Source organism: Prionailurus bengalensis, chromosome B1, assembly GCF_016509475.1.
Source record: "Prionailurus bengalensis isolate Pbe53 chromosome B1, Fcat_Pben_1.1_paternal_pri, whole genome shotgun sequence".
NCBI classification, from domain to species: Eukaryota; Metazoa; Chordata; class Mammalia; order Carnivora; family Felidae; genus Prionailurus; species Prionailurus bengalensis.
This window is the reverse complement of record NC_057344.1, coordinates 56,322,693-56,349,251: the sequence shown is the minus strand read 5'-3', so window position 1 is coordinate 56,349,251 and position 26,559 is coordinate 56,322,693. Positions and strand designations below refer to the sequence as shown.

At 34.9% G+C, this 26,559-nt stretch overlaps 1 protein-coding gene and 1 long non-coding RNA gene across 3 annotated transcripts in view; both read left to right on the top strand.

The window, feature by feature from the left end:
- The window catches only part of GALNTL6 (polypeptide N-acetylgalactosaminyltransferase like 6), a 1,211,922-nt gene that overhangs the window by 398,051 nt on the left and 787,312 nt on the right, over positions 1–26,559 (top strand). The window lies entirely within an intron of this gene.
- LOC122474642 lies at positions 16,957–25,387 on the top strand. 2 transcript variants are annotated; one of them, XR_006294965.1, is made up of 3 exons: positions 16,957–17,721; positions 24,595–24,685; positions 25,108–25,387. It is a non-coding gene; the product is annotated as an uncharacterized LOC122474642 (long non-coding RNA). The 2 variants fall into 2 exon arrangements; XR_006294967.1 differs by lacking the exon at positions 16,957–17,721 and adding an exon at positions 24,172–24,480.

The window sequence follows — 26,559 nt, the reverse complement described above, 5'->3', positions numbered from 1 at the left end:
ACAAAAATTTCCTCATGCTTTCCAAGATAAAATAAGAAAAGGGAAATATTTGCAAATGGCAAGCTCATTATATTTGTCCATTCTGCACAGAAATTTCCACCATGAAAAGCACCTATCCTCATGTTTGATCATTTATTTTTTCAGTGAATATATGTTAACTACCAGGCCACAAATGCAGTCCTCAGCAATGGGGATACAGTGAAAACAAAAGAGACGAGACCCTCTTGGAACTTAAGGAGAAATGAGAAAGACATTGGACTCTATCTGCACTGAATAATGCTAATAGACATAGAAGATGCTTAAGTGATCCGAAGGAAAATTACAGGGTTGATAGGCTAGTATCCTAGTGTCCTAATTTAGACTATAAAATCTGGGAGGTCCCCTCTGAGCAAACAATACCTAAGCAGATACCTGAAGGGTAAATAGGATTCAGGTGGAGATGGTGGCCAACCATTCCTGGCAGTTGGAAAGAGTTCTGGGGAGGGAAAGATTGCCACCTGGATATCCTGTTGAGGAAATGATAGAAAACAACATTGCTGGAATGTAGTGAGCAACAGTGGGGCATTTAGTGCATGGGAACTTGTAGTTAGAAGCTTCCATGCTTTTGAAAGGCACATTTTATTCTTCATAGGTCTACCCTTAAATCCCAGCAGAAGTTTGACATAAATGTACAGATTCAAGTTGGCAATATTAATACCAAATCCATGCATCATATTCTTTCTTGTTTGCCATGATTTCAGGAGGGCTGAGGACTTCCTTATTTGAAAATGCTTTATAATTTTGGAAAAAATGAGGTATAAACTCCACCTTATGAGAGATTACAATATGATAATATTTAAACTTTTATGCATACTTTTTTAAAAAATATTTTTAAAGTTTATTTATTTTGAGAGAGAGAAAGAGAAAGAGGGAACGAGCCGGGAAGGGGCAGAGAGAGAGAGGGAGAGAGAGAATCCCAAGCAGGCTCCTCACTGTCAGCACAGAGCCTGATGTGGGGCTCAATCCCACAAACTGTGAGATCATGACCTGAGCCAAAATCAAGAGTTGGATGCTTAACGGACTGAGCTACCCAGGTGCCCCTAAACTTTTATGTATACTTTAGAGATAGGGGAAGCAACACTGTGCAAGGGAAACATTCCTGAACTAAATTTAAATCATAGATCAGCCAACAATTACCTAAAATCTCTACAGTTCCATTAAAATCTAATGAATAATAAGCACCAATTGTACCAGATTATAGATAACAAAAGAGTACACAGACCCCACAGAAAACCAGGAAGCACAGTGTATCTAAGAGGCCAGTTGCTTGTATTATTAAGTCCATTTTGGATCTCAGAAACCTAAGTTTCTTGGTTTCTAGCTCTGTAACAAATGGAGGAGTTTCAGATCAGCGAAGTATCCCATATTCTTAGAAATAAGTAGTGATTGGAGGCAGAGACAGGTTACCTTCATTGTTCAAGGAGACTGGAATGTTAGAATGTTAAGATGCAAAATGTTACAAAAGAATACACGCTGAAAGCTTTGCAGACTAATTTATTATTTTTAAATGGTTTCATTAGTCACAGACATGAGCATATTATTAACACTTGAATAAACTTGCCCTTTTAAAATGGAGAAGGGAATTAAATTCAAAAGACTTTATTATATAAAACAAAAATTTCCTTTTAGCAAAGTTATTTTTATTCATCTAAAGATTATCTGCAGTTTTTGTTTCCTAATTTGGAATTCAGATAATTCAATGATAATAATAATAATACCTCTTCCTCTTACTAAGTTGAAGCAGATGGAAATAGAAAACCCAAGCTGCTATTCAGCATATAATCACCATGCAGATATTCCAACAGCTTGCATGATTTTTCAAACTATTATCTCAAGAGCAACAAACCATTATACTGAAAAGTTGAGAAAGACAGCACAGTAAAAAGATGTTATGCATATAGAGTTTGAGACCATTTGTACTCAATTCAACAATGATTAAAATAAATCCACTATTTTTAGAGGATACACGTAAGAAAAGGGAGGCTTAGAAATTATGTTTGGCAACATTTCCCAAACAAGAGTCGTGTGAGTGTGTGAGTGTGTGTGTGTGTGTGTGTGTGTGTGTGTGCACGTGTGTGTGTTGCATACTGTGTACTCTGTGGCTTCCTTCTCTTCATTTAAGCATGGTGAATCTCACCTATCTTAAAAAGTCTCAAGTCCGTATTTCTCTCTTCTAGCTCCCTTTCTGTATCTTCACTATTACAGCCATATATTTTGTTTAAAAAAGTGGGGGGGGGGAGGCACTTTCAATTCTACACCTATTTTAACCTGTAGTACTTCTTGCAATTCATCCATTAATTCATTTAAGAAATATTAGTGGAGGCCACATAATTTGATGTGTGCTAAAGATTCAGTGGTGAGCGAAGTCAAATATGGTGCTTGTGCCCATGAAAATCCATCTGTGGGGATAGTGAATATCCAACGTACGTTATAAGGGACAGAGTAAATGTTTTCAACTGTAATTGGTAATTGACCAATTAGGAATTTAAAAGATTTCATCAATGGCTTTTTCTTTGTTATGCTTCATTTTGGATATGCTTCAGCCCCCCTCGTTAACTAAACCTTAGCTTCAAAGGAGTTTTGGAATGACTACTATCGGAGTCATCCAACCACATCCTTGATGTGAGGTCGCTGTACCACGTCACACATTCTAAATCATTTGTTCTAATGGACCCAGTGCTACTTTTGGACTTGGTGCTAAAATTGTAACTTAATTCACCTCCAGGCAATGGAGTAAAGTTGCATTTATTATAATATGAAGTTACATTTGCCATGTACCTTCAATTAAATTATTTAAAAATAGCAGAGCTATTTTATACCTGAGTATAGGTAAAGATTTAATTCTAAATGGAAAACTGCTCCTCATTTTTAAGTTGAAGAAAGGAGTAAACAGTCTAAAATGGAAGCGTACAAAGTCTAAACTTATTTTAATATAATTATTTCTTTGGGCCTTGAAATATTTCTTTAGTCAAAGTAATGCCAAAATATCAAGTCAGAAAATATACTCTGTAGCTGAGTAGCTAAATCCAAAAGAAATCATATTAGCTAACATTTATTGAGGCTTATCATGTGCTAAATATAGTTCTAAGAATTCCACAGAGTTACAGACAAAACTGTAACATCAAAAAATCCTATTATATAAGTAAGGAACCTAAAGATAGTCAGGCATCTTGCCCATAGTTACACAGTTAATGAGTAGGCAAGCTGAGATTCGAATCCAAACCACTTAAGTACAAAAATCTTTTCTGCGATTCTAATTGCTAGACACTTTTACTTAGACTACTGTAACCATAGCACAGTAAAACAAACAAATGGCTTGTCAAATTATACTAAGGTAGCAAACCTGGTTTAAAGGTCTGTTGCACTAGCATACTCTCCTTAAGTGATAATTGAATTCCTATTAGCCCAGGTTTTTATGTGGCAAAAGCAACTTCACCATCTCAGAGGTAAGGTGAGCCTGCAAAAGCCTATCTTTAAAGCCATGTTTTTTATTAGATGTGCATACAAATATCGTTTGTAAGCATCAAGTAATGAATTTATGCAAGGAGAAGGAAAGAAAAAATTCAGTGGGCCTTACAACATTTGTTGAAGAAACAGGGAGAGAAGAAGTCATAACTTTGGGCAGTGTGTCAATGATAAAAAATATGGACTGTATACATGATCAGTCATGTAATTTGTGAAATACAATAGAAGATACAGAGTTAGCACTGTCTACTGAAAACAAAATAACATGAAAGCAGCAGGACAGGTTATCATAATCTCGTAGCCACATCAAAAGGCAAATATTCCTTTGCTTGCATGTTCTGATGAGGCAGCTGGTACATATGCTCTATAACCTCTGTGGAAGGACCAAGGATGGAATTAAAATGTCAAAAATCACTGTGCTGTAGCAAATAGAAGGTAAGTAAAATCTAAGTAAAAAAAAATGTAGTAAATATCAAGACTAATAATGCCTTAAAAGTTAATAAAATCACGCACATACATAAAAATGCATTCAGAAAGGCTAGTAATTGAAATTCTTGAATTGCTCATAAATATATGGCACAGAAATATAACCCATTTCTTAGCAATTGATAATTCTGTACTCAGTAATGGACTGAATTGGATAGAAATCAGAATTTTAAAATATTAGCTATACATTATTGCTCAGAAATGCAAAAGAAAATATAATGAAACCTTGAAATTACGTGGGTTTTTTTCATGTTTATTTTTGAGAGAGAGAGAGAGAGAGAGAGAGAGAGAGAGAGAGAGAGAACAAGTGGGGGAGGAGCAGAGAGAAAGGGAGACACAGAATCTGAAGCAGGCTCCAGGCTGTGAGCTGTTAGCACAGAGACCAACATGGGGCTCAAACATACGAACCGTGAGATCATGAGATCATGATCTGAGCCGAAGTCGGATGCTTAACTGACTGAGCCACCCCAGCCACCAAAATTGAGTGGATTTGGGGGGCTAAATCAGGCAGCTGAAAACCCCCAACTGATTACAAAGGTAGCAGAGATGACCCGGAACTCCTCTTCCTGCTTGAGTGGATCATTTAACCGACAACACTTGAGCCTGGATGGAAGGAAGAGACTTCTGCATATTCAGACAGTGGGTCACATTCTAGTGCTTGGAGACAATCCAGGGTGCACAAGTATATCCTTGCAACCTTGCAGTGTTTCCTGTTGATACTTACCATTTTCTACATCTCACCAGTGTGTCCCTTTTCTTCTGCTTCCACTATCCTAGTTAAGCCCTTTATGGCTGAGATCCTGAACTGCTAGCACCTTGCTGTCCATTTACTACATTGTTGCCAGAGTGATTATTCTAAGAATCCTTCAATATTTTACATTGCCCTCAGTAAAAATCCTAGCTCAATAGATATTTTAGCATTCTCAATTGAATATAAATAAATTAAATTTCAAAAAACTAAATTTCCTCCCTAGTCTTGGATCCACAAATAGCAAATTTCTCATGTGTTCAAAAGATAGATCAGTCTCCATTTGTGCATGAAAGAGAGACCATATGTTGATATGCAGATAATTTGTAGACATGTATTGAAAAAGAAAAAGAAACAATCAGTACTTAAAATGCCTGAAATGGATGTCATCTCCCTTTCTCTACTCCTTCTGTCTCTCATTCTGCAGAACATAATTTACAGATGCTTCATAGACATTTCATTTGGATAACCAATGCAACTCAAACTTATTTTAAACTGAACTCAGTGTTTTTCCTTTTCTCAAACCCTTTATTCTCCTATTCCCTAAATTCCCCTCCTATTTCATTAGACTCTACTCAGGTTCTCAAACTAAAAAACGTCAGGGGCAAACATGATACCATTTTTGCCGTAACTGTTCACTTATGTCCTTTTCAGTTCTGACATCAACGTTACCTCATACTTGGATTACTGCAATAGCCTTGTAAATGATTTGTCATTAGTCTTATTGTAGGAGGGTAGTGCTACTTGCTATTACATATAAACCCTGTAGTCTTCAGGCTTTAAAAAATCAGTGTTTTTTTTTAAGCTCATCTAAAGTACAGTTTGCTCGTGTAAAGTCCAGTGAGAATGGCAGTATCTGTGTCTTTTGCTTAATGACTCATTCAGTAACTGAAGATGTGAAATGCATCTTCGAAGCATTTTCGAAGGTTGTCCTGGACACTGACCTAAAGCAAGCAGGTGAGGGAAGAAGGAATACTAGAGTTGTATAGGAAGTTTGGAGAATAGTTCTTAACTGGGCAGCTCGTTTCTATCAAAATCTCTACACTATAGAGATGAGCATAACCATCTCTGCCCATATATGTTTTCTGCAAACTATTCTCAGTTTTTTCAGTTGGTGACTTTTCTGACATGTAAATCTGTGCCAATTCTCTGTTTAAAGACCTTGTGTCATCCCATTACACACACACACACACACACACACACACACACAAGTAGAACCTCTAATACATACAATTCAGTATCTGGCAGGAAATTTTTGAGAGTGAAAAGGGTGCCATTAAGTAATTGTTTGGGGACAAAAGGTGATATTCACATTATGTTACGCTTGTTCTGGAAATACCAAACCAACATATAGTCATCCCTATAAGACGCTTTAACCTCCACTGCCTCCTTGCCTTTTGAAGCATCATATCCAAACCATTCTGTACTAATTTAGTACGTGTACTCACCGTACTGCACTACTTTAATTCCCAAAAGGTGTTGTTCCTTTTCTTACTCTGGAGCCTAGTAGTTTCTTTTCCTCTTCCTGTAACTAACTCATCATCTTCCAGGTCCTTAGGTATCACGTCCTATGGGACATCTCTGTTTTTGTTTTTCTCAACTGAAGGCACTCTACGCTATTTTGATTCCTTATAACATCAAATTAAATTTGTTATAACCAGAAGTTTATTTATATGCACATCAACTCCCACATTGGAATTCTTGGGAGCAGAGTATTATAGTCAACATTTTATCCTTAGCTCCTGGAAAAGGAACTAGCATAGAATAAGCATTTGATAAATATATGTTGAGTAGATGAATAAGCCTGTCTTTTCTGGTCATGTCTATTTCCACAGTATCTTTTGCTTCTTCATTATCACATGGGTAAAATAAGAACTGCATCTATATAATATGATGTTTATAGGAACTCATGGATTATAATACAGTATACAAAAGATGCTCAGTGTATTACTTGGCACAAAGGCAGTCTGACTAATTTTTAGCAATTATTATTCCCCAAGCATGAGGATCTCCTTGTGAATTTTTTTCCTGATTGCTTCACTCAAAAATATTTTCTCTCAGATTTTTGTGCCCTCATATTGATAATTCTCTCATCATTTCATTTACACTCATTAATTGAGAAGAATTCTGTCTCCTCCAATAAGTAATAAGCCCTTGATAACAGGATTATGTCTTATTCTTACTGTGGCTATCTAGTGATTGGTACAACATGGACATCAAGCAAAACATCTATAGAATATCTTACAATTAAAGAAAAGTATAGACTGAAGAAAGGTAGTTTAGGATTCTCTCTCCATTGCAAGAGAGACTTGATAGTGACTTAAAAAACACACAAAACTCTTAGTGAATAGGTCATATTTACATCAAAAGAAAGACTATATTTTGCTTTTAATTAATTTTATTTTAACATTTATTTATTTTTGAGACAGAGAGAGACAGAGCATGAGCAGGGGAGGGGCAGAGAGAGAGGGAGACACAGAATCCAAAACAGGCTCCAGGCTCTGAGATGCCAGCACAGAGCCTGACACGGGGCTCGAACTCACGAGCTGCAAGATCATGACCTGAGCCGAAGTCAGATGCTCAACCAACTGAGCCACCCAGGCGCCCCAGAAAAACTATATTTTGTTTGCTTTCTTGTTTAAATAGTAGAAGAGTCCTGAAGCATTCCAAAATAAAACAGAATTTTTTGACTGTGTTGAAAAGACTATTCCTTCAATTTCTAACACAACCAGCCATATGCCTCCATATGGTTTCCTCTTCCAATAATTCAGATGATAGTTAATTTTTAGGAATTTCAAAAGACTTTAAAAACCACTAGTCCAACTCTTCTCATTTTGCATTGGAGGAATCAAAAATCCAGACAAGTTAAGCAACTTTGAAATTCTAAGACAGTAAAGGATTTAGGGAAATATAATCACTAGTTATTTATATAATAGTTAATGTCTTCAAAAGTATCAGTAATTTAGATGAAACTGTCAATTCAATATATTCTAGATGCAGTAGAGGCTTAATTGAATGTCTGCTTGAATTACATTCAATTATATTGATGTTTCACTAATATGTGTTGCAATGAGCATAACAAAATCTCTCCCAAACTTGAACTTTTTTCCCATGTTGTTAAAAGGCACCAGTTTAATTATCTTTCATTTAAAGTTAGACTTTAGAACTACCGCTCATGACTGCACATTGATTTTACTTGCATTTAGGAAATCCTGTTGCCTTAAATCGTTGATGTATATTTATAAATCATGAATGATGCTTTTTTTTAAATGTGTGAGACTATTTACATGGTTGCAAATGTCAGCAATATGAAGAAAAAGTTGTAGAATGGAACTAACAAATGAGACTAGAAAATGTTTTACAATTGCCTGTATAATCCACTCAGCCCTTCATAATCTAATGCCATTTGAGATTGTGCGCTGATGAAGATGGTAACATCGTGAGTTTTGGCATTAGTTACTATAGAATAGAAGTTTATCTTGTTTAATTTTATTTCAGAGCATTATATCTCAATAGACTCATAAATACAAAAGTAAATGCATGATAACATCTAACTTATTTTCCGTTTTGTTTTGCCGGTCTGTCATAATATTTTAAGTGATTGTTCTTAAATGTTTTCTTTTGGTAGAGGGGAATGTCATCAACGGTAATATCAGAATTGTTACTGAGAGGTAAACTTTAAAAGTACATTCCTAATTGTTAATCTGGTGATTGTAATGCTGAATCCAAAGTGTTGCATTAAATAAGTTATTACATATAAAAGTCTTAACACAATGCTGGACATATAGGGTATGTGCTCATGAAATCACTCATGAAATGGTGATTACTTTTTTGTTTACCAATGGAAAGCAAACTTTGTTGATGTTAGTCAGTAACATACTTTATGAAAGAGAAGTTGAAAAGTACCTGCTTTAAGTTTCATAACATTATTTCCCCCAAAAGATTTTATATGTAAATACTCTGTTCAATTACTGAGAATAAAGAAAAAAGAATTTTTTTTTGAAATTGGATCAACAACATTGTCTCCTAACGTTTTACTTTATTTTTAAAAATTTCTTGAGAATAATGGACTGGGTTTGGTAAAAATCTCCACTGAAATTCTTGTTATTATAGAAGCATACAAAAGCTGTTTTATATATTCAGCTAGTTGAAAATGCTTTTGTAGTGTTGCCCTAGTTGCTTCTGGAGTTAAAAGATAAAATATCTGTTGTGGAATTTGCAGACTAGCTGAAACAATAAAATAATGCACGTGTAATGACACTTACTGTAAAAGGAAACAATTACATTAATTGATCTAATTGGATTATCAATTACCAAAAGGCAGTGGTGATGAGCCACTACTCCAGGCTAACTTTTTGATTGTAGCCCCCACTTTCTTGCAAATGCAGAAGGGTGTGACCAATTCTCACTTGGTTCCAAATGAATCTAGGCTTGAAAAGGACCAAGAAAGTGGTGGGAAAAAAGTTGCAGAAGTGATGGGACCTGATATGCTCTTTGGTGCCTTGCCACTCTCTAGAATTTAAAAAGCAGAGCAACTATCATGTGGGAGAATACCTTAATTTAGTTAGAGCCATGAGGTAAAGAGCCAGGCATTAGTGAGAAAGAACATCTCTTATGTAATGTAAATATCTTACTTACTTAATTAAAGCTTTCAGGCTTTTTATACTTACAATTCCTCAAAGCATCATTGGCAACTAGACTGATGGTTAAAAATTTGCTAGAGTCTTGTAATTGTATGGACATTGCTGAGTCTGCAGAGATGAAGAGCAGTTTAATTGAGGTTGCACTCTCCGATTAAGACAAATAATTTCTAATGGAAAAAGACAGATATTAGTGCAGTGAGTTTTAAATGTCTTGAATTATATTTGTTATTAAGTAAGTGAGTAAGTAAATAAATAAAGGGATGGGAAGTTGGAATATTTTAATACATCTACTACATCTTTATACTTTTGAAATAATAACATTAGTATTGAAATAATAATTTCATATGTTTTTAATATCCAATTATACATAGGTAGGTAGATAGATATAGATACTTAAATATAGGTATGATTACATAAAAGTGATAGATAATATTATTTTTGGAAGAAAGATTTAAAAATAGCTTAATGTGGGAGATTATCTCTAAAATAGGTTATCTAGATAATGTACTTAGAAGTCGATGTGGTCTATTATTACCATCTAGTGGCAGTGTCTTTGAACTGCAAACACTCAGTGCCAGTGTAGAATCTAAGGGGGCTTACTCGGCCAATTCAACCCATTTTCTTGATGCATATGTCAGAAATATCGTTATATAACATCAACCATACACACATTAACTTGTAAAAACTTTTTCATAAAATGAAACTGATTTGAATAAGGCCAACTGCAAAAGACTTAAGTTGGTTTTGATAGGTAGCAAAATCAAAATTGGGCTGAGAGGAAAATAATATGTTTATGTTGAATTAAATTACCAAGAATAAGGCATATGAATAGACACAAAATTCTCTGCACACTTTGGCAATATAGTCTTCCAGTATTAAAATGTATAATTTTGACTAGATGAGAAAAAAAGCAAAAAGTTGATGTTGAGATTGAAGGTCAGATATTTTAAATAGCATAAATTAGTGATAAAGAATAAAGGTAAAATACCTTTAAAATGATATCATAAAAAGTAAAAAAAATGTGGACATGTAATTAGATATGTTGTTATGGGAGAAGATAAATTGGTAATTATTTTCAAAAATTTCTGAGGATATGAGTATATACTTACATTTGAGTGGTCTTTGGGGGAATGCAAAGAAAGGGAAGAATATGTAAGCTTTGTCAAGAAAGGTACAGTACTTGATAAATTAGGCAAAAGAGATCAAAGAGATGAAGGCATCTCTTATGGTTTTAAGTAGAACAACTAAGGAATCATGGTACTGTTTTAGATATTAGGGAAATTAAGAATAATTATTATAGACCCTTGTTATATAGGATATCAATCTCATAAAAGCTGGGCAGAATTCTGAGGAATTTTCCTATATTATGTCATTTAACCTCCCATCCATTCCTCCATTTTTAAACCGGGGCGGGGGGAGGTGAAAGAGTCAGAGCCAACTAGATTATATCATTTTTCCAAGACCTTACAGCTTAATATGTGGAATCATTGGCATTTGATTCCCAAACCCATGATATCTAAAGTTTGGTGCTCTTTTCACTTCTCTGTGAAACCTTGACAGAGATTTTTTTTAAACTAAATGAACATGAAGATTCTACAGTATATTCAATCCTGTATTACCAATAATATGACTTTATGTAATTAAAGTTTAGAAATTTTGAAGTTTATTAGGTTGCTTTTTACATAAAGGAGGAGATGTTTGTCCTGAATTATAAACCTAAAAAGGATCAAAATAAAGGAATATATAAAAGGTATATTTATGTGCCATGATTTTTTTAGTTACATCATTATAATAACTAAAGGATTGCTAAAGTGTGCAGTGCATGGTAAAGATGTGCATGGTTCTCTGGTCTACAATTAAACAGTCAGAATTACCACGTGGATGCAACCTGCCTGATAGTCTAGGAAGGGACAGACAGTTGGCTGCATGCATAGATCACCTAGTGTCTCCCTCCGTTCATGTACATGCCTGTTTCTGGTTGTTTATGTTTATTGGTTGGTAACAATGTTTTTACTTATTATTATTATTATTATTATTATTATTACTATAATAAGACTTATTATTGTTATCATTTATTTTAGAGTTAATATAGGTAAACTCCAAAACTGTTTTAATAGTCTCAGCTATCCTTTAATTGTTAATATTTACATTAACTAATAATTATTAATGATATTATAATTATCCTCTCATTTTAAAAAAGTGTCTTGGTTGGGCTGATGAATTATATTTTTACCCTAGACAGGGGGTACTTAGACAAAGACATACATGGTGGTCTGGCAAAATTTATGGACACTTTTTAGAATTAAATTTTTAAGTGCATAAAATAAAATGCATAAAATTACACAGGAAAGCAAACATATGAAACAGAATTATCAAAATAGTGATTTAGTAATCATTGTGCTCCGTTACTAAGATCTAGTGATGGGTTTAATACCTACTGTAATTTGAAGAGGGGATAATCAATATTTCAACATAGCTGTAAGGTGAGAAATATATTTGTAATTTCTATTGATGAAAAAGCCAGAAGTCCTAATTCTATGGCTTATGACTTACCTCCATTTTTGAAGGAAATGTTAATATTTAGTTCCTTAAAAATCAAGATATATTTTTTGCTAACACCAAAATCATATAGTTAACAACCTCTAGGTGTACATTGCCAGCTTATATACCTTTTCCAACATTAGAACTGAGCTCCTTAAACTCGCAAATTATATTCATTTTTGTATCTTTAGTAACAAATATAAAACATAACCCATTATACGTTGTCAATACATAGATCAATGAATGCATAAAAAATAAAGTCAGTGAAAAAAATCGAGGATGTGAAAAAATTAATTGGGAAAAATTACATGATAGCAGACACAGCATAGAAAAGTTTCCAGATGAAGACGTTAGCTGTGGTGTGAGATAGATTATGGAAATGAAGGTGAGTTTTTCCTAAGCTGAAACTTGTGCCACCGTCCACTTATTTGGCCTATTAGGACCTGCTTGGGCAATTGAAAGGATGGCCAGGGCTGACCTAGCTCCAGAGTGACATGTTGCTAATCCACATATTGTGAGATTGATGATATCGAAGTTAGGTCACAGGACCATTGTGACAAAGGGAAGATGCTCACCTTTTGTTTCTTCTCTCTCCCTACTTCCAGTCCCACTCACAAATTCAAAGGTACACTCTGAAGGGTTTAGTAGGCAGTGTTACCAAAGCAGTTACTCTGCGTCTGTGACGTTTGTTGTTTAGTTGGAAGTCTGTTCCAGAGACATCTTCACATCTTCTTCTCAGAAGCTGTCCGCAGAGCTTCGTCTTGCTGCTTTTGTACCTCCACCAGCTCTCCCATCAATGGATTGAAATTTTCAGAAGAAAAATGTGTTTTTCCTTTCCCATTTATGTGTATAAGGCTGTAACTGGTATTTCCAGAGCAAAAAAACAAAAAACAAAAAACAAAAAAACAAAAAAAGGAAACAAACAAAAAATATCTGGAGATTTACTATAGAAACAAAAAACATTGAATTGAATATCCTTTTTAAATTTTTTTATTAAATGTATTCATTTTGAGAGAGACAGTGACAGTGTGTTGGGGGGGGGGCAGAGACACTGGGGGAGGGCCAGAGAGAGGGAAACAGAGAATCCCAAGCAGACTCCCACTGTAAGCACAGAGCCCCACCCAGGGACTGTGAGATCATGACCTGAGCTGAAACCAAGAGTTGGACACTTAATGAACTGAGCCACCCAGACACCCCTTAACTGAATATCTAATGAAAAAACATTTAAGCGTCCTTTAACTGTCCCCACTGGGTCTCAGCAGAAGTACAAGGACAGTTGTATTTCTTCAGCTTGTCAACAGTGATGATCTGAGAAAAAAACTGCCCAAATGATGTGGGTGCAGGGAGATAGTAGGAGACCACAGAACATAATGGAAGGAGGGACACAGTGAGGAAAAGACAATAGCCAGATGCTTAAGGCATTTCATGAAAAAACATATTCTCTTATAATGAATATTCTCAGCAGTCCTGGATGAGTGGATACATATGTATTTTTCCTTTATAACTGTATGAGTAATTTGTATTGGCATTGTCGATATGAGTAAGATAAGCTATTTCAGAGAATGATAGGTGATAGAAGTGACATGGTGCATTGTAACAGAGGGGACTACTTTGGATAAGGTTGGGAGTAGGCAGGCATTTTTTAATAAGTGACAATTGAAGTGCAACCTGAATGATGAGAAAAGAGACAGCTGTATGAATAGTTGCCAAAAGAGCATGCCAGGCAGTGGGAAAAGCTTGGAATCATAGGGTCGCAGAGGGTCTAATTATAGCTTCTTATCAACTTGGTTCTCACTCTGTCATCTTTTAGTCACTGAAACAGTGCTTGTCCCCCTTTAAGAACTGAGGAAAACTCTGAACAAGCATAGGGTATAGGAAAACTTCTATAAGTAAGACAGAATGAATATGTATTCTAAATGACAGTGGGTTATAATAGGAAACACTCTGGTTTAGGAATAGTCCTAAGAAACTTAATGTGTATCATTTGCTTACTCTCAGCCAGGGTCTCCTAAGTTTTGGTGAGCACTTTGGATTTCAATCTAAGGGCAGTGAATTAATTCACTAAATGGCCTTAAGTGAATAGTGCATGATTTGAGTTATGTTTTGAAAAGCCTACCTTGGATATTTGTGGAGAATGGATTACAGAAGGACGATGGGGAACCCTGGGGAACCAAGTGGGGATGCTTTTGTCATTGTCAGGAGAGACAGTGAAAGAGATGGGTGGATGGTAGTGCCCTTTGCTGAAAGAGCAAGCGGAAATTTATTCCAGCAAGTAGAGGAAGCTTCCAAAGTTCCGTTTGGAAATGTTAATTTTTAATCACAGTTTGGGCAACCTTTTCTGAAGAGGGTGAGCATTTGCTCCCCTTTCCTAAATTGACCTTTGGCACAGCCAAGACAACACCTCTTTCCAAGAAGCTGTTTGTATGGTTGTTAATACCAGGTCTGGAGCCAGACTAAGAACATAAAGACTCCCGCTCTGCGTGTTACTAGCTGTGTGTGACCTTGAACTTTCTGACGTATTAAATTGTATATGCCTCAGTTTCCTCAGATAAAAAGAGGATGTAACTGTCTTCCATCTAACGGGGTTTTCAGAGATTAATTACATTAGTTAATGTAAGGCCTTAAAATAGGGCCAGGCACATTGTAAGTGTGTGATACACATTAAGTTTCTTAGAACTATTCCCAAACCACAGTACTTTGTATTAACATCCACTCTTTAGAATATATATTCATTCTGTATTATTTATGGAAGTTTCCCTGTACCCTATGCTTGTTTAGAGGCTTCTCCAATTCTTAAAGGAAACCGAGTGTTAAGGGGAGGCTATAATTAGTTGAATTATGATATTTTAGCTCTTTGTGCAATTCTTATCAATAGCATTTGGATGTTATGCAGTACGCTCAAGAGATCTACGAGTAGGTCCCCTGACCTGTATATACTGGAAGTTGGGCCATCATTGGAGACTTACCTTAAAGAATACTGTCTTGTTTTCCTCAGTAAGTTTAAGGTTATGAAAAGTATTCTTTTGTATTTTTTTCTACTTTCTTTCCACTTTTAATTAGTTTAGTAAATCAATCATTGCTCTAAATGTAAAACCATAGAATTATAGAGCAGAACTGGGATTTTGGAATGCAAAAAAAATTGATATATAACCAATATATAACTAAAAATACTGAGTTTCTAAGGCATAACTAAATAAAACATTTCATTATGAAGCTGGAAACAATTCATTTCATTATGAAGTGGGAAATATCATAGAAATATAAATAATCCTCAAGAAATGTCTGAATTTCAGCAGAGCCAAACCTGCTGAGGGGCCTTGTCACATTTGCACTACTTGGTATTTTTCTGAAGAACATTAGTGAGAATTTCGATGGTATATTGTTTATACTTCACAAAGCTATGAAACTGTGAGTTATTTCACCTCTAAGACCTTAAGACATAATCATATATTTTAAAAAAAAACATAGGAACAGAGAGTATATTTGGTGACTGCTTTGACAGAAATATTGGTTTCAGAACAAAAGAGTTAAATTTGCCTCTTCTTGGTTTGGTCAGACACTACCTAGACATCACAGCTGAGAATGGTTGTTAATAGATGGAGATTGACATGGATGATGAAGTGTCTAGTAATCATGTCTGCATGAAAACCTGAAGAACCATTGACTTCAAATAATTAGATGGCTGTTATGTAGAAGAAAGGATTTATTCTTTTTAGCTTTGTGTGAAAGTTATCGGAAGACATACAAAGAAACAATTTTTCAAGCATAAATAATTGCTGAAAATACACGAGAAACATTAGACTACAGAAATTCCCGAGTTCTTTGTTTTTCTGTTTCTTTTCTTTTTTTCCCCCTGGTTCACCTGTCTATTCTAGAAAAAAAAGCTATTACAAGGATGTCTAGTTACCAAGGAGAAAATATGGTCAAGTTTTTAAAGTGATTTCATTCTTCTATATGATTACATGGCTTAAAATTCACAAATAATATCATAATCTTACATGTTACAAAATTGCAAAGATAAATTTTCATCCCAATGATCTCTCACAGAGGTAAGTCCACTGGGAGATAGATCACAATGAACCCTCTCAAAAGCATCAATGTGATATAATTTAAGAGATTCCATTTGAAAAATTATGCATTCTAACTGTCTTTCTATAGAGGGAGAATCCAGAATCATTGGTCAAAAGTATGCAATAGTTCTAAAAGACCAGACATTTAAAAAATAGTAACAGCCTTTATTTATTTTAATGCTACAGTTTATTGAATCATAATAACTATGTACACACAAGGAAAAACAAAGACAAACTGACATCAGCCTCCAGTGTTTTAACAGATAACCATAATTGTAACTCAATGAAATAAGCATACTTTTCTATCTCCCTCTCTCTTTCTCTCTCTTTCTCTCTTTTAATGTGGGCATAATAACCAGGATCAAAATAAGGAATTATATTAACAAGACTGTTTCATTTACTTATTCATAGATTTAATAAGTAGAGGCTAGAGCTTGCTGGTTTAATTTTCATTTTATTCAAATTTATATTTGCCCTTCCACAAATTCATTTTGCTGAATGGATTTCTATTTCCCAGTCAAGCTGGCAAAAAGGTTCCTTGGTACATTAGAATGTTAAATGGTATCAAGACAAAGTAAGTAAATAAAAATAATTAAAATGAATAGTTTATCATCATCTAAATGCAAAGTAGTACAACACAGAGGAAGCCAATGCCATCTTTTCCCATTATTCACTTCACAGTTATTAATTGTGCCAGTATAGGGGCGCCGGGTGGTGCAGTCGGTTAAGCGTCCGACTTCAGCCAGGTCACGATCTCGCGGTCCGTGAGTTCGAGCCCCGCGTCAGGCTCTGGGCTGATGGCTCAGAGCCTGGAGCCTGTTTCCGATTCTGTGTCTCCCTCTCTCTCTGCCCCTCCCCCGTTCATGCTCTGTCTCTCTCTGTCCCAAAAATAAATAAAACGTTGAAAAAAAAAATAATTGTGCCAGTATACATCACAGTAAAGAATGAGAAATTTTGACAACAGGGCTGTGAATTGGAAAGACAAGTATGCACTTCAGCTGTATGGATATATGTAATAATATAAAAAGTATAAATATTGTTAAAATTCCAAAATTAATGCTGAAAGGACTGAGGGTTATTTTAAAAACAAACTTTATTTTGGTAACAGTTTTAGACTTGCAGAAATGTGGCAGAGAGGTACACAGAGTTCTCATAACCTTAGAACAGATTCTCTTATTACTAACATCTTAACACTAGCAGGATTCATTTATTACAATTAGGGAAACAATACTGATATATTGTTATTAACTAAAGTCAATACTGTATTAAAATTTATTAAATTCTTACCTAATGTCTTTTTTTCTGTCCCAGCATACATCCTAGAGTACCACATTACATTTAGTCATCATGTCTCCTAAGGCTTCTCTTGTGACACTTTCTCATACTTGCCTTCTTATTATTGATGACCTTGATAGTTTTGAGAAATACTGGTTAGGTATTTTGTAAAATGTCCCTCTTTTGAGGACTGTTTGCTGTGTTTCTCATAATTAGACTGGAGTTATGGATTTTTGGGGGGAGGCCCTTTGAGGTAAGTGCCATGTTTGTGACATCATATCAAGGGTACATAATGCCACCAGGACTTGTCAATATTGGTGTTGTCCTTGATCATCTAGCTAAAAGTGTATTTGTCTGGTTTCTCCAACTATGAAATTCTTACCTCTAAACCCACCCCCTTCATACTGTACTCCTTGGAACAAAGTCACTATGCCAACACTTAAGGAGTTGAGAGGTATGTTCCACCTACTTGAGGGTAGGAAATCTATATAAATATATTGCTTCTATACAGAATATTTGTCTCTTTCAACTTTATTTGCTTATTTAATAATTTACTTATATCAGTATGGTCTCATGGAAACTTAATGAATACATTGTGTTATAATCTGATACTATCTTCTTTGCGTTCAAATTGTTCTAGCTGTGACTATTTGGAAACAGTTTCAGTTGGTTCCTGTGTCCCTTTGAATTATCTCCATTATTGTGGGTATTTGTTGTTAATTCTTATTTGCCTAATAAATAGGCAAATATTTATTTATTTATATGCATTATCCTCTAGGGTAGTATTAGATGTGCAGCAAAATTGATAGGAAGGTATGGAGATTTCCCACTCTCACAATCTGTCATTTAATTGGTGTATTCAGATTATTCATATTTGAAGTGATTATTGATATGTTTATCATGTTTGTTTTCTATCTGTTGTGGTAATTTTCTCTTTCTACCTTCTGTAGTTTCGATTATTTTATATAATTTTATTTCCTCTCAGGTGTCGGTTCTACTTCCTTTAAACTTTTTATTAGTTTTCCTAGAGTTTACATTATTAATTTTTAACTCATCTTCCTCCACCTTCAAACAATGACATATTGCTTTGTAGGTACTGCAGGATCCTTATAACAGACTGTTCTCAACGCTTCCTTCCTTTCTCTTATGATATGGCTGTCACGTGTTTCACATCCATATGCTGTATTTACCCAATACACTACTCTTAATATTTTAAACAAGCCATTATGTTTTACATCAATTAAAAGTGAAGGAAAAATTTACCCTAATTTATTACTGCTCGGATGTTCTTCCTTCCTTTTTGTAAATTTGAGTTTCTTCACTATATCATTTTCCATCTCTTTGAAGAACATCTTTTAACATTTCTTGCTGGGTAGACCTCCTGGCAATGAAGTCTCCCTCAGCTGTTGTTTGTCTGAAAAAGTCATTATTTCTTCTACATTTCTGAAAAATAATTTCACTGGATATTGAATTATATGTTGCTATTTTTTTCCTTTTAATATTTTTTAGTATTTTACTCCAGTTCCTTCTTGCTTCCATGGCTTCTGACAAAAAGTCCTCTAAAGTCTTATCCCTGGGTTTCCTGCATGGCTCAGTCAGTTAAGCATCAGACCTTAATTTTGGCTCAGGTCATGATCTCACAGTTTGTGGGTTCAAACCCCGTGTTGGGCTCTGCAGTGACAGTGCGGAGCCTTCTTGGGATTCTCTCACTCTCCCTTTCTTCCTGCCCCTTCTCTGTTCTTGTGCATGTGCACAACCTCTCTCTCTCTCTCAAAATATATAAACTTAAAAAAAAATAAAAGTCATATCCCTGTTCCTCTATAGGTAAGATAATGCCAAACTCCCTTGTAATATTGCAATTTATAAGAAATATATATTTGGTTATTCAGATATGATATATGTGAATACATATAATGAGTTTCCTGAGTTCTGTGAGCTACTCTAGCATTAATCAAACCCAAGGAGGGGGTATAGGAACCTCTGATTTATAGCCAGTGGGTCAGAAGCACCTGGACTTGTAATTGGCACCTGAAATGAGGGCCATTTGTATAGGACTGAACCCTTAACCAGTGGAACCGTGCTATCTCTGGGCAGATAGTATTGGAATTGAGTTGAATTGTAGGACTCCCAGCGGGTGTTGGAGAATTGCATGATGGTGTAAGGAAAAACCTACATACATTGGATTTGGGCACAGAATTTTTACCCCTCACTCCTGCTCTGTTTTTTGTTTTGTTTTGTTTTGTTTTGTTTTAAGATTTTCTCTTTATCTTCAGTTTTCTGAAATTTTAATCTGAGATGGGTAGCTATAGAGTTTTTTGGTATTTGTCCTGCCTGGTATTTTCTGTGCTTCTTGGGTCTTTTTTTGGTATTTGACATTAATTTTGGGAAATTCTCAGTGATTATTAATGCAAATATTTTTTCTCCCATAATTCTCAGATTTTATTTTTATTTATTTTTCTTTTTTCTCATTAATTTTCATCTTTGAATACCAGTTGTGAAAGTCGCCATATAGCTTTAAGCCCACTGATTCTTTTCTTGACTATGTCCATTCTATTCATGAGGTTCAAAGACATTCTTCATTTCTATTAATGTTTTTTTAAGTTTATTTATTTTGAGAGAGAGAGTGAGTGTGTGTGTGTGTGTGTGTGTGTGTGTGTGTGCGCAAGTGGGGGAGTGACAGAGAGAGGGAGAGAGAATGTATGTGTGTGTTTGTGTGTCTGTGTGTGTCTGTGTCTGTGCAAATGGGGGAGGGGCAGAGAGAGAGAGGGAGAGCGAGAATCCCAATCAGGCTCTGCACTGTTAGTGCAGAGGCCAGTGCAAAGCTTGACTTTACAAACTGTGAGATCATGACTTGAGCCAAAATCAAGGGTCGGACTCTTAACCGACTGAACCCCAGGCACCTTCTATTAATGTTTTTGATTTCTAGCTTTTCCCTTTGATTCTTTCCCAGAGTTTCCACCTTTATTTACATTTCCTATGTGTCCTGACATATTGTCTGCTTTTTCCATTAGAACTCTTAAGATGTTCGTTATTTTAAATTCACTTTCTGATAATTCAAAAATCTATGTTAAATCTGAAAATGGTTCTGATGATTGCTTTGCCTGTTTGACAGCTGCTTTTCTTTAACCTTTCAGCATACCTTTTATTTTGTTGTTGTTGTTGTTGAAAGGCTGACATAATGTATAAGATAATAGGACCTGAGATAAATAAGTAAGTCTCTACTATTAGGTTTTGTGTTTATGTGGCTAGGAATTGGACTGTATTTAATGTTGCTGTAGCTGCATGTGCCAGAAACTTCAATTTCCTCTAGGTTCCCTGTTTTGGTCTCCCCTCTGTTTTGGGCTTCTCTAAGAAAACTGCTGTTTGGGTAGAACCTTTGTCTTTCAACTATCATCCACAATTTTTACACGTGAGCCCTGTTGGCATCATAGTAAGGGATGGGGGAAAGCAAATGTCCTGTAACTTTACAATTAAATCCCAGTCTTTTAGTGGGCCTTTCCCTAGAATATAACCTTCACAAAGCTTTCTTAGCTTCCACTTACATGATACAAGAACATTAGAGTAGACTGGAATCCAGAGGGAAATGGCTTTTCTTCAAGGTGGATAAGTCTCTGGTAGTCTTTCTTTTTCCCTGGAGAGTAGGTATTTGTTATGGAAAACACTCTAGGCACATTTTACAGATGTTGCTTTTCCTCTCTTCCAACAACTATTAGAGGGTCTTTCTTAGCTTTTTACCATAATGACATGGTTGGTAACTTCTCTCCTGGAGGTAAAACCCAGGAAAGGATGGGGATTCCTAAAGCCGGGGATTTGAAGTCCAAGTATTTATGATTCTCATGCTACTCTATAGTTAATTTTCATTAATTCATCAAAATTATCTAATTATTACTTGTTTATAGTCTCTGTATCTTCTGCTCCAACTAAAGAGATCTTGGCTGTGGCTTTTTCTATTTGCCTGTCTCTCTAGATTTCTGGGTGATGGGTTCCCTTGCAGCCTCAATTCTCTGATGGATCCAAGAAAAATTTGCTTAGCTTCATTCTTATAGTAAGGACAGGGTGACAACTTTCAAACTATTTATAGGTTGAGGTAGAAACCAAAAATCCTCAATGGTCATTTTTTACAATTCATTTTTAGAGTAGTTACATTAGAGAAATTAAAACAAAAAAATTTAAGGTGTATTTATTTTGAGAGAGAGAGAGAGAGAGAGAGAGAGAGAGAGAGGCAGAGGGGCAGAGAGAGAGGGAGACACAGAATCCAAAGTAGTCTTGACATGAGGCTCGAACCCACGAACTGTGAGATCATGACCTGAGCCAAAGTTGGACGCTTAACCAACTGAGCCACCCAGGCGCCACTATTAGAGAAATTTTAAAGGTCTAAAATGTTCATAGCATTTAGGAAGACCAGAATACTCAAAACTTTAAGTGGAAGTGATCTATTTTCGTAGATACATAAGGTTACTAATTTTTACACAAAATAAAAATAGTTTTACTGTATTTGATAAAATATTAGCTTAAAACTCTAAGATTTTTATATTAAAATTGAAAATATAGTTAAATTCTCAATCAGTTGAATAAGTGTACATGTATTTATGTACGTTTACTGTGTGCTAAGGACTATAATGGATGTTTTCCAAGTAAATCTTATCCGCACCTTACAAATGTGTGAGATAAGCTTTATTATTCCCATTTTATGGAGTAAGAGAGTGAGACACTGAAATTTGTGCTTTTAAAACTAATTATTTTATTTCTCTAAAGAATCAGGAATTATCTATTTCAGATATTTGGGATGGTGGAAAGATGTATGCTAATGAGTTTAGCCAAAGTCACATTTCTAGATTAGATCACTTTGCAATCAGAAATAGTATCTCCGATTACACAAGTATGTCTTGGCCATCTGTTCTTAAAGCATAGAGATAAAAGAGTAATCCTGATTATAAAAGTAAAATATTTTATTGTATTCTTACTCATTGATACCTATACTTATTATTAATATGAAATGTCTCCTTAGTACTTTTCAAAATACCAAAGGCAGTAAAGTAGAATAAATTGCATTGTTGTACACTTGACACCCTTAACATGAAATGATAAATATAATGCAAAGCTTTGTTTGTTCCATGACTAAATGAAGATAAATCTTTTTTTTTCTGCATTTAATAATAAGCTATCCAATCTCCTATCTATGTCCTATAAAGTAGTGTGTTTCAAATTTAGTTGTAATTTTTAAAAACTTTTGACTGTAGGCTTCAACAATCAAAGTTGCTTTCCCGTAAGTAAATTATTTTCAGAGTACAGTGTAGATACCAGGAAAACACAATGATCTATTGTCTTTCATGTATACAATTTGTTGAATAGGATGCTCTAAATTAAGAGCTTGGAAAACATCTTTGCTGGTATTTGAAATAATTAGGTGTGAAAGTCATGATCCAAGACCCTTTTAAGATTTAGATTTTAAGTGGTTTCTCTTCTACTTGTCAAGTCCTGACATTTTATCCTTTGGTATTTAAAGAAGTGAGGATTCCATTCTTCCCCCAAACACTGCAGACAAATTATACTTAGTCTACATAACCAGTACTATAAAAGCAACCCGGTTTAGATACTCAAAAGCATTGACAATTTCCTGTGAAAAGGTATTTGCCCACCCATATAAGAACAGGTCTTTATATTTAGAAAAAATACTTTGATTAATGATTTTTACAGTGCAATTTTCCATTGGGAAAAGTATTATTGTTCCTTTGACCAGTAAATCCAACTATTACCAAGCATCCTTTTTCTAGGTTTTAGGCATTTTAAATTCAGTGTCCCAAACTCAACTCATCTCTGTCCCTTACCTTCCCCTCACAATACTTAAATTAATAAAGTATAAAAGACTTCATTGGAAGTGATATTATAAAGTTACTTGTTTATATTTTTTAAAATGTTACCTTCCTAGAATGCAAGCTTCTCAAGAACCTGAAGCTTTCTCTGCATTAGTTGCTAATAAATCTCAAATACCTAGAACAGTACCAAGCACGTAGTAGATGTTCAATTAATATTGGTTCAATGGATGCCTCCTCCTACTAGAATATAAGATCTCTGAACTCTACAATTTTGTCTGCTGACAGTTATATTCTAGTGCTACAGTAGGCATTCACTAAATACCTGTTGACTGACCAGCTAAATGGTAGATTGAATAAAATTATACTAGTATTAAAATATTGACAGTGGAAGGGGAACATGGAAAAATATCCTCTACTATCTCTAAGCAATAAATGTGATTTACCAATGATCCATTTTATATAATTTACTTGTTAGATTATGATACAACTGAAAATAAATTTGTTATATTTTTGATGTTGCACAATGATGTGTTACCTTTTTACTAAATTTTCCTAAAGATTGAATTAACTTAAAACATCAACTCAGCTATTAAGACAGACAAAAAAACATATTTGAGCCTTTCAAGCATGAAGTTTGCATATTACGATGGCCTTCACCATTTAGGACAAATAATATTTCAGATAAAAATTTTAAATTGTCACTGTGAAAGGCTTTTCAAATTCCAACAATACTAAAAGTAGAAAAGACCTCACTGAAGGTAATGCTGAGGTCTTAGCTCCGTTTGCATGCATGTGGTTTGATGCATTGGTGACTTTAATTATTATGAAAATGATAATCATACCTGAATTCAGCATATGTTTATACAGAGATATTTTAGGAGTTTGAAATAGATGACTGAGCCATGCTATAGCCTAATCATTTCTTAATTATGAACTAATTCTGTATCCTCAGTTGTAATTCTGGGCGTAGTGCTCTGCTGGTGTTTATTTTGTTAGTACTTACATAAAAGCACCCGGGTGACATAAAACTTGGAGAAAGAATTGACACGATTTTGGTTTCCTTGTCACTATCATACTTATCATGACAAAAGATCTTCGCTTTTTCTCTCTAATCCTCATTTCATCTTTCTGTGTTATATGTTTCCCTTTAGACATAGCACAGTGAGCTCAGATTAATAAGAAAATAGAGTCACAGTTTAAGATAATATTGATTCTGGAGAACAACTGAGGATGCTATGTTTTTTCCTTGAAGAATTGATAGGGTGGAAATCTAGAGGCACCATATGATGTCCTTCTGAAGAAAAGTTCAGGGGGTCATGAAACCCAGGCTTTATACCCCCAGAAAACTGCCAAGTGTATGGATTCTCCTTCACCAGGGGGCCAGGTGATTCTTGAAGGTTAATATAATATGTTTTTTTTTTGACATGATCTTTCTTTGCTTTTAAATTTTCACAGAAATGGTGTCCACTTCTATACTAAGTGTTCTTTATTGTTTTTATCTTTCCCCTTAGGAATCACAAAGAGAATACTTTGAGATGGGAAAAAAATCTCAGAAAATTTGTCATTTTTGTAAGATGCTGATCTCCTGAATATTTCTCCAAGGTACGCTGCTGCATAGCAATCAGGGATAAGGAGGGCTTTCCTGCTGAGTTAACATATTTCTGTTGTGATGGGAAAAAGTAAAAATTACAGTAATTTTGAGGGTCACTAATGCAACTATTCTACCTCATATGCTTAAACAGAAATATAGTATGTGAGCTGGATTATGGCTACTGCTGAGTTCTTACCCCTGTTTGATTACAGGGAGGCTTTTACCAAGCAGTTAATCTTCTTTAACTGAAATAAACTCTTAACAGTGTTGTCCTGTATTCATAGGAGAATAGTTTTGCTACTGATCTCTCTGGTTGCTAACAGAAACTTCAGTTTACTGACAATTAATTCTGGTCGGAATGTTAATGGAATTTATGGAGTAACAGTAATAGGGGAAAAAAGCTAAAACCAATTTTTTTTTCTATCTTTTTCAGCGACCCAGACATGTGTCCGATCTAAATAAGGAGGCATCTTCAGAAATTCTTCACAAACACCCCCAAGAAATCATAAAGTGAGGGTCTGTGACCTTTGCCTTTGCAAAGAAAAATGTGTAGATCTTCCCACTGACCGAAGAATGAAAATCTCATTAAAAACTTGTTTCAGAGAGATTGGAGCAGGGAGCAGATGTCAGTAGAACTACCAAATTGTATGTTCCTTTTGTTACATGAATGTAGTTATTTAAAATAAAATGTTGGTGCTATTATAACAAGAGTATGATAGTATCCTTTTTTTATTTCTTTGCAGATAAATTCCATACAGACATATATGTAATAAAAGTGACTATTACTATACGACACAATTTCATTCTGTAAATTGTGTGATCACTGTAACTTTAGCATCAGGAAGAAATGGTCTTATCTGGGATGCTGCGCATCAAGCCACTCAATTGTTTTGTCTTTTTTATGCTCAAAATAAAAATCAGACCACTATTTAGTTACCATTTACCAGGACTTACTCTTTGCCTGACATTTTCACTTTTGCAGATCTCCTCACCAATCTTGCCTCAGTGTTTGTCTTTATTTATAATGATCTACACAGACACCTTGTAGAGTGACTATATGAGTTTCATTAAAATTATACATGATAAATCATCCTGTGCTCTCAGGAGTTGAGATACTAATACAGATACAGAGGATAGGTTAATATGCTCAAGGTCTTGGCAATCACAGCCAATATCACACCAGATGAAAGATAATGCCATCAGTTTCTAAGGCAATGAGTAAGGTCAAGATTAAGATTGTGGCCAAAGCCTGGCCTTCGGTTTGGGAATGGTAACCACAGCCTAGATATTTGAAGACATAATCCTTCATAATGTATTTTTCAAATATTTGAATTTGTTTATTAAAATTAAGATATTTTATATAGGAACTCAGATTTCCAGATTCTGTTGAAAAATTTTGAGATCTAAAAATAGGAGCCGAACTCAGTACACCCCCCTTCCTGCTTCAAACATTTGAGTTCTCAACTCTGCTTCAGACATCATGTTTACAAAGTCAAGAGGAAGACCAGAGGTTTCAGTGACTGATAACAGTTCAAGGTTTATTTTATTTTATGTTGTTGGTATCTTAGAATTATGTTGACATCAAACCTGAGAATTTATACAGAATGTGAAGAACAAGACTTCTGTCCACTAAAAAAATATAATTTTATGTTCTGACACTAACTTATCAATATGTTTTGTGAGTATATAAAAATGCAGAACCTTCTCTGTAGATGATTCTAGGCCCATTGAATGTTCTATAAGTGGGTTCAACTCAGGAAGGAAAAAGATGTTAGAGCAACAACAAAACTAACCTTTACAAAACATTTTATTGTATTACCCTTCACTTTGAGAGCCTTTAATGACTTGTTATGGCCCAGTGCGTGGTATGATTATTTTTTGGCCT